Below are 11016 nucleotides of genomic sequence, written 5' to 3'. Positions count from 1 at the left end.
TTGTTGTGCCTGCGGTGTGTAGGCATATCGTGCAACGAGGATTCCTTGCGCCAGCATTCCTCAGAGCACCGTATCTCCGCCTCCGAGGATATCCCTCGGGGCGTGGCTTCGACACTACCGAGGCTATGCAATGCCTTCCAGGAACACCTTGGCAAAATCTGCCTTCTGGGTGACCTAGGCATACGGCGCAACTGCAGGTGTGTGGGCATTTGCTTGGTTATGTACTAGTTAAGTTTTGCAGTCTATTGTTGGTAATAAGCAGCTAATTGCAGTATAGGATATAGCTAGGTTAGACGATTATTCATAACTCATGTCAAATGAAGATGTAACTTATGTTCTACTGCTTACTGCTAAACAGGGACATAATCTAGATTTACCATTTCCACCTAGTGGCTATCTATTGTAAAAAACTTCTAGTAGTAAGGTTGGAGGGCCTCCAATATGTTTTGATCTTACTGTATGAAAGATAGACCAACTAGGCAAACTATCGATAGGTAATAGTGGACGTACCTTTGCTAGAATAAGGCCTCTATTGTGAGGCTTGAAGGTCTCGAAGCCTATGGCTAGACTGGGAGAGGTGGTTCTTGACCCCCTCTGCCCTTAGTCGTTGCCCGACTTCGGAGGTATTCCGTCCTGAGCCTGGCGACGGCGTGTCGGAGGTGGAGCCGAAGGCTAGTCAGGAGAGGTGGTCCTCGACCCTTGGCCATTGCCCGGCTTTGAAGGTAATCCGTCCGGAGCCTGGCAACGGCGTGTCCGGGGTGAGACAAAGGCTAGCAGGGAGAGGTGGTCCTTGACCCCCTCAGCCCTTAGCCATTTCCTGGCTCCGAAGGTAATCCGTTCGGAGCTTGGCGATGGCGTTCTCCGACTCAGTCCTCATCGTTGGGATATTTCACTGTCGGTGACGGAGTTGGTGGCGATGGAGTGGGGTCAGAGTGCTAGGGATTTGCCTGGGAGTTTGCCCCAGGCTTCTGACCCCTGTGTCATCCTTCGTTGGTTCCCTCTATGGCCAGGTATCCTGCTTGTCTTCCGAGGTATTCCTCCCAGAAGGTCATGAGGGTTCGGTAGTCGTTGGTGTTGTGGTCGTGCCCCGGTCCGTGCAGGATGCACTTATGTGCCTCCAGGGGTACCAGAGCTTGTGATGACGTTGAGGTCGCTGCCGGGGGCCGTGTGCCCCAGAGCCTGTGGTTTCCCCAGGGCCTCCTTCCCTTTGGGGAGACCGTCAAGGTTGTCTGATGAACCGACTTTCGGAGATGGAGTGGTTTCGACTACGCCTCCCTGGACGAGGTGAACTTGGGGTTCCCTGTGTGTGGTTAGCGCCACAAGGGCTACGTCGGGGCGCTGGCGGGGTCTGTGCACTCCGGAGCTCTGCGCCTCCTCGGAACCCTCTTTCGCCTTAGGGGCCTGAAGAGGACACTAGGTGGACAGACTCTCCGAAGATGTTGGCTCGCTCGGGGCATTCTGGGTGCTGTCAAAGGAGATACTTTGGGATCAAGCCCAGGCGGGAACATCCCTGGGTTCGACCACCCAGAACTACTGGAAAGCGACCTGCTTGGCTGCGGCCTCGGTCGTGACCTCTCCTGGTGCGACGAGGTCTTCGCCATGCAGAGGCTGGAAGGCCTCCGCACCGTTTGGAGTTTTTGTATCGACCCAAGGTTCTGGGTTGGTCAAGGCCGGAGGAACGCCACCCCACATAGCAGCGGAGCTGAAGAGTGCATGCGGTGTGCATGGCTGAGATAGCCACGCATATGGTTGCATGGTTGCAACGATGGATATGGCGGTTTAGAGCTAGCGCTTTGGTGGTTTTTCTGTCCGGATTCCTACCTCTCTTTAGCATTTCTGTATTCAAGTCCCCACGGATAGCGCGTTGTTGGAGCAAGCGATCGTCTTGCCCCACCAAGTACGGTGAGAGTTTCTTCTAAGGAGGAGACTCAAGCTTGGAGATGAAGTTTGAGAGGAAGGAACACCACAAATGTATTGATAGTAGAAAAATGGATCGGTCTTTAGGAGGGGGGGGGGGGAGTATCACAGCGTGACTTTGTGTTTGTGCACCTCTGTGTCCTGTGTGTTGCGTTGAGCGTTCTCCTTTGCCCAGATGACCCCGACCCTCTATTTATAGGGTGGTACGTAGCTTAGTGTACAAGTTATCATGATGTATAAATATCTAGGATCTGATCGAATTACTGTGCCTTACCCCGGATAATTACTTTTTATCCTACATAGAAGATAAATATCTACCGTGGTAATTATTGTGGTGCCTTCTCCCTGAGGGGTGAGTTGGTTGTCAATTGCGGCCCGGCGTTGCTCTGCAGGGGGTGTCAGGACGACTTTCATCGCACTGGGGTCTCAGGATAAGCACCACTTACACCAGCATTAATCGTTCGTCACCTCACGTTAGGTTGCTTGCAGGGGGTGTCCTTTCTTTCTTGATATTTTCTTCGAAGACCTGCTGCATCTTCAGGCTTCGAAAGGCCGTATAGTCACCGGAGGGGTGCCCCGAAGGGGTCCGCAGCCTCCGGAGGCTAGGCCTCCTACTGAGAGTCCGGAGGGCAAAGGCTCAGAACGGGCTTGCTGTAGCTCTGAGTTTTGGGAAGACCACGTACGTACCGGAGAGGTGGCCCTAATGGGCCTGCAGCATCCGGAAGTCAAGCTTCTTGCTGAGGGTCCGAAGACCGAAGGCTTCGAAAGGACTTTTGATAGCAATTTTCAATAATTATCCTCAAACTGTTCTATTTTCTTCCTACATGTAGTATTGCATAAAACAACTTATAAGAAGAATAATATGTACCAATGTACATAGCCAACAACCAATTAGACGACCTACGAGAACCACCAGCAGGGTCTAATCCACATAAGATTGACGATCCCATAGCGTGGCTTGGCGCCGTGGCACAGCGATCCATCTGTTCTCCTTTTCTTTTACGGAAATCGAACACAACGAGACCTAATATTCAACGTACAGACCATCGATCATATATAACCATGCATGGATCAATCGAGACCTGCTAGCTCTATCAGCCATTCACACGCCGCAGTTATACCATCGATCGATCAGTGCACAAACAGGCGGCCGGCTGGCAACTTTAATTTTACAGGGCGATCGAGGAAACAATTAACGGATGGCAAGCAAAGCGCGCCCACTTTTGTGCTGCGCACTGGCCTGCACAAATAACTTGCATATCTTATCTCCAAATCCAATGCCGAGTAGCCGCATTACAAGATTTCCGATCTCTCTCCCAGGGGTTTTTTGGCCGACGACGGTCATCGTTCTATATAGCATTTTCCCGATGGTGAGAACGAATTAACTACAAAATATCACCAACCAAGAATTCTCAAATAAGATTTTGGCATACAAATAAATGTATAGCAAATGCACTAAACTGTCGACCGCTTATTAAAAGAACTCTCGGGAAATGTTGGATATCTTGTAGCGACTCCAGTTTTGTTCTTGAGGAACTAAAGCATAAGCTATGACAAAAGGAGGCTACGTAGCCTCGATCAGAAGAAGCCACAATTTTTTTAGACAAAGAAAACTTTATTTGGAGATGAAATATTATTCTGGCCTGTGCACCAAGTAAAATCCTGATGCACCACCCAGCTATTACAAAAGAAAGGGAAAAAGGAGAAAAGACTGAAACTATATATACACAAAGCAGCACCAAGCCTCAAACTCAAATCTACTACTCAGAATCACCATACACTTTAGATTAAAATGATTGCTATGCATTAGCACTTATTTTCTTATATGACAGATTGAAAGATCTTGAAGACTCCCAACAACTGACATTCTCCCGTAAATAAGAACTAAATAAGAAGCGAACAACATGGCACCTAAAACAATTCACAAGCATCCAGAATAGTGACCGACGACCACCCAGTACTATCTACGACTCGATCGGTGAACCCTTGAGCTTCGGTTGAGTATCATCTCTCCAAACGAGCTCCAACAATACAGGCACAAATTCTAAAGTTACGTCTCCAAGGAAGACACGATGTCGGGACGCTAACATCACCCGATCTGCCATGAGACCTAGGTTTTCACCCAGAGAATCCACTAAAAATAAGGACCATCACAACAATACCTTAAAAAAATGACACTCACAAGTATCGAAGTCACAAGGCTTTCGCCCAGAGCCCCTGCACCGTCCACGGCATTTGTCATGGCCATAGGATCCACGATGTGATGGCGGAAGGAAGCATGTAGGTGCCCATGAGATTGTCGAAGATCGATGTGGTTGGCATGCCGCCGTACACTAGCCATAAGCGTCGGGTCGCCGCCACATCGAATCCAGCCACCAGGCACGAGTTCATGCCAACCAAGCGAAGGCTGCGAGCATGGGCCTCTCCACCCGCAAGGACGAGCGGATCTTGATTGCCTGTTGCTGCCACCTCGATCCGTCCGCCGCTGCCTTCTCAAGCCACATCACATGTAGATTGTGGCCGCCACTGTGCAAATCTTGGCTGCCAGGGCGTGTATCCGGCAGCCTCCATCATCCTGATTCGGCGGATGGCACGTGGATCGTACCAGGCCAAGAGTTTATCTAGAGTTTGAGTGGAAAAACCTAAAAGTAGACAACATATTTGACCGTATTTATCGAAATAGATAATATCTCACCGTATTTATAAATTTAGTATGCGTATTCGGCACCTCATTTACCGAAAATAGTGAACAATACCATATTCGACACCTCAGGTGCTGAATATGGCACTGTTCACCATTTCGGCACCTGAGGTGCCAAATACAGCTAGCCCTCCGTCAAATCCCATTGCCACAAACAGTACCCACGTTGATTAAATTTTGTTTTTATTCTCCTTCAAAATAGTAGTCTTCTGTCAGTCCAAAAAATTTAAAACTTTTTGTATGTGTTCCATAATCCATGTGTAACCCATTTTAATTGGATTCATCTAAAAATCCTTTGTATATTTTAAGCTAAAATTCTCCAAAAAAGATTACTTTTATAACTTCTAACAATTGTTAGTGCCTCAAATAAATTCCCAAAAATTTGGGAAAATTCACTAATATTCTTCTTATGTGATGGACTAATTTCTAAAATTATTTTTAGCCCTAGCTTATATGATGAAAAATGAGTTCCTTTGTAATGCTCCATTTATATGCATTTTTATCATTTCATGTGATATTCTTCTTTTAATTCAAACAAAATTTAACTATCTCATTATTTTTATCCCGTTGACATGCTAACCTTTTAACTACATTTCTGAAGAATGGTGGGTGAGCTGGCGCATCTCTTGAATGGTGCAAACAGTAGTTGCTTGTAGAAGAGAATGGTAACAAGGACGAGGAAGAGGTATGCAAAGAGGTCATGAACTCGGAGCGTCTCCATGGACATTGCTGCAGAGGTGGTGCTCATGGTCGTGGTCACTACTCACTTGATGTTTGCCTAAGCAGCTAAGTAATACAGTCGTGGTATTTCTATAGACTATTTAAGGAGGAAGAGCTGTTTGTTTTGACTACTTTCAGTGTCATTTTAGACGTATGTGTATGTAGTCAAACATTTAAAACTTACTATATATTGTTATATTTATAAATATTCAGATGGAAACACAACAACTTATGCACAGATTCACCATTAAATTTACTTTCGTACTGATATTATTATATTTTTATAAACATATTATACTAAAAATAGTAGTTAAATTGTATTTGAAAAACCATGTTACTGTTTAAAGTATAATATAATCATACTTTAAACAACTATTGCTTGCACCGTTCAAGAGATGCGCCGGCTCGCCCACCATTCTTTAGAAATATAGTTAAAAGGTTAGCATATCAATGGGATAAAAATAATGAGATAGTTGAATTTTGTTTAAATTCAAATTGAATTAAAAGAAGAATATCACATGAAATGATAAAAAATGCATATAAATGCAGCATTATAAAGGAACTCACTTTTTCATCATATAACCTAGGCCTAAAAATAATTTTAGAAATTATTCCATCACATAAGAAGAATATTAGTGAATTTTTCCAGATTTTTTGATAATTTATGTGAGGCACTAACAATTGTTAGAAGTTATAAAAATAGCTCTTTTTGGAGAATTTTAGTTTAAAATATACAAAGGATTTTTTGGTGAATTTAATTAAAATGGGTTGCACATGGATTATGGAACACGTACAAAAAGTTTTAAAACTTTTGGAGTTACAAAAGACCACCATTTTAATGTAGAGTGGAAACAAAATGTAATCAACGTGGCTACTGTTCATGGCAACGGAAGTTGATGAAGGGCTGCCTATATTATGCACCTCAGGTGCCGAATATGGTTATATTTATCATATTTGGTAAATAAGATATCAAATAATATGGTGACATGTTATATATTTCGGTAAATACGATCGAATATATTGCCGAGTTTGAGGGCTCAACGAAAGTTCATGCAAAGATGATCTTGTGAGTTGGCGCCCACGTCACACTGCACGGCTCAAAACTGTGGAGTGACCAAACAAGCACTTGATGGGATAATGATTAGGTAATATAAACGACTGTTGCTGGTGCTAATAACGAATTAGCAAGCCTTCATATCCATGCAGAATTAAAGGGGAAAAAAGGATAAAGGAAATCAAGTGAGCTTGCTTTCCGAAGGCGCCATAGCCTGATGAGTCCGACTTATCTCCACACTAGCTTTAATTTGCTTGCATGCGCACTACAATTGATAACGACGACCTGAAATTTATAAACTACGAGTACTCAGCTGCTAATGGATCGACCTGTACTCAACGAAGTTACTCGCCGCCGTCTCTACCTCGCTAGCTTGTTCAACGAATGAGCTAGCTAGTTTAATTCTTGTACGGTCGAGAAAATTTCAATGAAACAGGTAAAAGAGATCACCTGAATCATGGAAAGGATTTTGTCTTGGACAGGCGAACATAGCTGCCTGGCTTTGCCAGGCCATGCCCAATAACAGCCCAAGCGTACACGCAAGTGTCTAACCTAGCTAGTATAGCAGCAGTCCAGTTTCTTTCGTCTAAAAGTATTTGACTTGAAAAGATAAGCCTCCAAATTAATGATCTCTGTGTTGATCGTCATTTGAGCATTACCAGTATAATATAAGCTTCCTGTTTTTTGAGGTAATTCTGGCTGCAGTCATAGGAATATGGTCAAATAAACTACCTAGATAGTGTGAAGAGAAAAGGATAACTTGGTGAAAAGAGGCTTTGACTGTAACCCGTAAAACCTGCAAAATTTTGTAGTTTCGTTATGCTCTCTGTATGTTGGCATCTTAAACAATCTTGTGAATCAGTAGCTAGCTTCCGAAAAGTGTGAAAAAGATCTTCTCGTGTACCCAAGTTCTACCCTAAACCCCAAACCCATTTCATATGTATGGGAGCACCCTATGAAATACTATGAATTCTACGTGGATTCGTCCTCGGAAATTCGGAATGGGCCAGCACGCTAGCTTTACACGTGTTGGGTATGCCCTATGGCTGCATGCAGAGTTGCACATTTTTTATTTTTGGATTGAGAATTGCACATTGATGATGCACCAAACAATATACGAGTATATAAAAGGAAAGGAAACGCCCGATCAGGTGGAGGTAGCACAAGCGGAATCCACAGAGCACTGAGACTGGTGTGGCTCTCACTCACCTCACGTCTCCATGGATTTGGAATTGATATCGATCGTGTTAGGTAGATATTAGGTCTGGGAAACGAAACGCTCGCCTTTCTCGAATATCCCTGCCATGTGCACCGTGACATGGCCATTTGGAGATCCCAGAAAACGATTGAAGGGACAGTGGCTTAGCCTGGGCGATCAACTCGGATAGTGATCCTTAACGCCTCTCTGCTGGGCCCCGTCGTTTGATTGCGCGAGTTTTCAGTTTTGATTTTTTTTATAGAACGAGGCAGATCCGCCAAGTCTCAGATGATTAAAACTACTAAACGAGAAAGAACTGGATAGTAGAGTTAAACTTGCGGAACAGTTGAGCATCAACAACCGCAATATGTCTTTTCGCAACAAAAAAGAAACAAAGAACCGCAATCTCTCTACAGACAGCGCATTTCCTAACAAAGAGAGTCTGAATACGAATACGCCGCCCATGCTGATCGCCAGCATCAGCAGAGCCCAACCATCGTAGACCAAAAGATTGTCCCAATACACCTCTAAGCCATCTTCAAATCTTGTGCTTTCCATCATCATTTTCATCCAGCTGCTTGTCTCTGCACCACCGGCCTGCATCTCTTGCTTGCTTCAAAAACGTCCCCCGCGACCTGACTTAGCAGTCTTGCTCTCCATTCCAGGACCTCTTTGATTTGCTGTTTTTTCTACAAAATAGACCACATATTGATCCAATGACAGATAGAGAAAATGTAGGAACGAGATTGGTGACTAGAGAGGGGTGAATAGACGTCTTAACAAATTTCTTGTAAAATCGATGACCTTTTCTATTTGGATCACCAAACGCACCTTAAAACTCAAACGAAAACAAAAATAAAGAGAAGTTTTAACAATAGAAAATCGAGACAACATGACTCCACAGATGATATATGAATCATAGGTTCTATTTAAGAACAATTCATGTGTTTTAGCACTCGAAAGATCACAACTTGCAAAAAAATAAAAAAAGATGAATACCAAGCAATGAAACTCTCCAAGTTGATTATCTAGAGGAAAGAGAATTCAAGACCCTATCACATAAGCATGTGTATGCAAATTATATGCCTATAGCAACAAGAAGAATGACCTCACAATGTGCTAAAATTACAGTAAAAAAAAACCAAAACAAATATCAAAACTAGGAACTGAAAAACTTGCAAACTTGCAAGGGAATCAACAGAGAGAAACTAGAAGGAGATGAATTCAAGCATATGCAAAAACATAAACTTCATTAATTAAAGAGATCAGCCATATTTTAAGCAAATTACAAAGATTTATTTCTCAAAACTCTCACCTATTATATAAGCTAAGTACTCATCCTTCTCTGCTCTAAAACCATATCTCTAAGCTCTCAAATAGGTGGCACAAGGAGACTCAAGTGACTGGTTCAAACTCTCTCATAGCCTTACCCTTCTATTTATAGGCCTAGAAAACTTGACCCTTAAGTTTTCTAGTTTTTTTTTCAAAACACCCATCTCTTGTAGTACACTCCTATCTACAACCGAGGATATTTTGGTTCATTTTCTTCTCCATTCATCGGATGGCTGCGGCGCCTTCACGACTTAGCTTCACCTTGATGCAAGCTTTGCGATGGTGCCACGCATACCTCCAGTCCTCCCACGGTTTTGAGGCCAAACCGCGAAACCACCTGCATGCTTCTCAAAGATGACTCGTCGCCTTGCTTACACCTTAAACAAACATTTCAATATCGATGTGTGTACTCTGTCATACGATCCTAATCGCCGGCAAGTCTCTCCCACTCCCGATCCCTCGGGCCACATTATCACTTGCACCGGTATCCCCTTTTGCTTGACTTTATCAACACGCTGTCTCCATCCATCTTACATGCTTTGCTTGACCTCCAGTGTTCAGGTAGAATCAATGTCGGTGGATGAACACCGCGAGCAGGGATCCTGAGGGACCCCATTTGAGATTCGGCCGGGGGGCTGGTCCTGGAACTACCTCGTACGTGGGGTTAATGCGTGTGGGACTTAGGCAAGATGGATCATCGTCAGCTAGTAGAAAAGAATGCACCAAGAATTTTAGACAGGTTCAGGCCGCATGGAGGCGTAATACCCTACTCCTATATGTCCAGTATGTTTTCAATGCTCTTCGGATGTCTCCCTCTCGATGTGCTCCCCCCTTTTATCTACCGGGGGGGGGAGGCCATTCAGGGAATGCCCAGAATGAGGGCACAAGTTTCCGTAAATAATAAATGTAAAATGACCATCATTGGTCTACAGTTGATGTTACAGAGGGTTGAAAATACATCTCTCGAACAGTTCCATTGGTCTTCGCGTTCTAGCTTTAGCAGGCGTAGGGGCACCCACCGGTCAGCTTCTCAATACTCTCTCATGCCCGTTTGGGCAGAGTAGGTCTGACGCGGTCTGATGTGACAGGGCGATAAGCCTCGTGCCCATCAAAGATATCTTCAAACCGTCTTTCTTCATGGGCCCCACGAAGGGACATACGATGGGACCCGCCGTATTAATTATGCCCACGACTTCCTACCAAGCGGCGGCATGGACTGGTGTATTTAGTACGGTAGGCGTGAGGGAGAGTAGTTGGACGTGACCGTTCCCACTGACCGACACTTCATCGTGGAGTCCCTGCGCGGTCCACCGGCATGGGGCTTGCCGGGTGCTCGGGGACCAGCTGTTCTTGGCTCCGGGCACCCACTCCCGGTCCTTGCTTCCCTCGGGTCCTCAGGGCTCTCTGGGTACTCGGGGGCCACCTGTTATTGATCCCGAGCACCCACTCCCAGACCTTGCTTTCCTCGGGTCCTCGGGGAGGTGGTCCCCGAGGGAAGGTGCCATGTGGCACCGTGCTGTCCTGGCCTCGGGGCTCGGGTACCCCCGGATCCCATATCACCGATAGCAGCCCTCGGGCCCATCAGCAGGTGATGGACTAGAGACTGAGGGTGGGGCCCTATTTCTTCGAGGCCGATCACAGCATTGGTGCCACGTGGCTTTCTGTCGCCCGATGCCGAAATCTTTGCGGGCCTTGCAATTTTTAGGCCCAAGCTCTTGGTATAACCCAAGGAGGAGCCAAAAGGGCGCGTGCCCTTTCGATTTTCAAGGAAGGCGATGATGAGGCGGGAGACGCCTAGGCTTCCGCACGAACCGAGGAAAACGTGCCTCGCTTACTGTGCTGAGGAATAAGGCGTTTGAACTCCCAGGGATAAAAAAGGGGAGAGGCAACGGACCGTTGCCTTCCTTAATCGCCATTCTTGCCTTTGCCATTCTTGAGCACTGGGAGCCTCTCTTCAGCCTTCAGTGCTCCTTGACTCCAGTCACTTCCAGTGCATTTCCCACCCCTGAAAATGCTAAGGGCAGGAGGCGGCCGTCGGGAAGCGTCGAACGACAGTGCCATTCTGTCGAAATCCCGCCTCTTGAACGAGGATGG

The sequence above is a fragment of the Phragmites australis genome, chromosome 2 (genome assembly GCF_958298935.1).
Source record: "Phragmites australis chromosome 2, lpPhrAust1.1, whole genome shotgun sequence".
NCBI classification, from domain to species: domain Eukaryota; kingdom Viridiplantae; phylum Streptophyta; class Magnoliopsida; order Poales; family Poaceae; genus Phragmites; species Phragmites australis.
Note: the sequence above shows the minus strand (reverse complement) of the source record.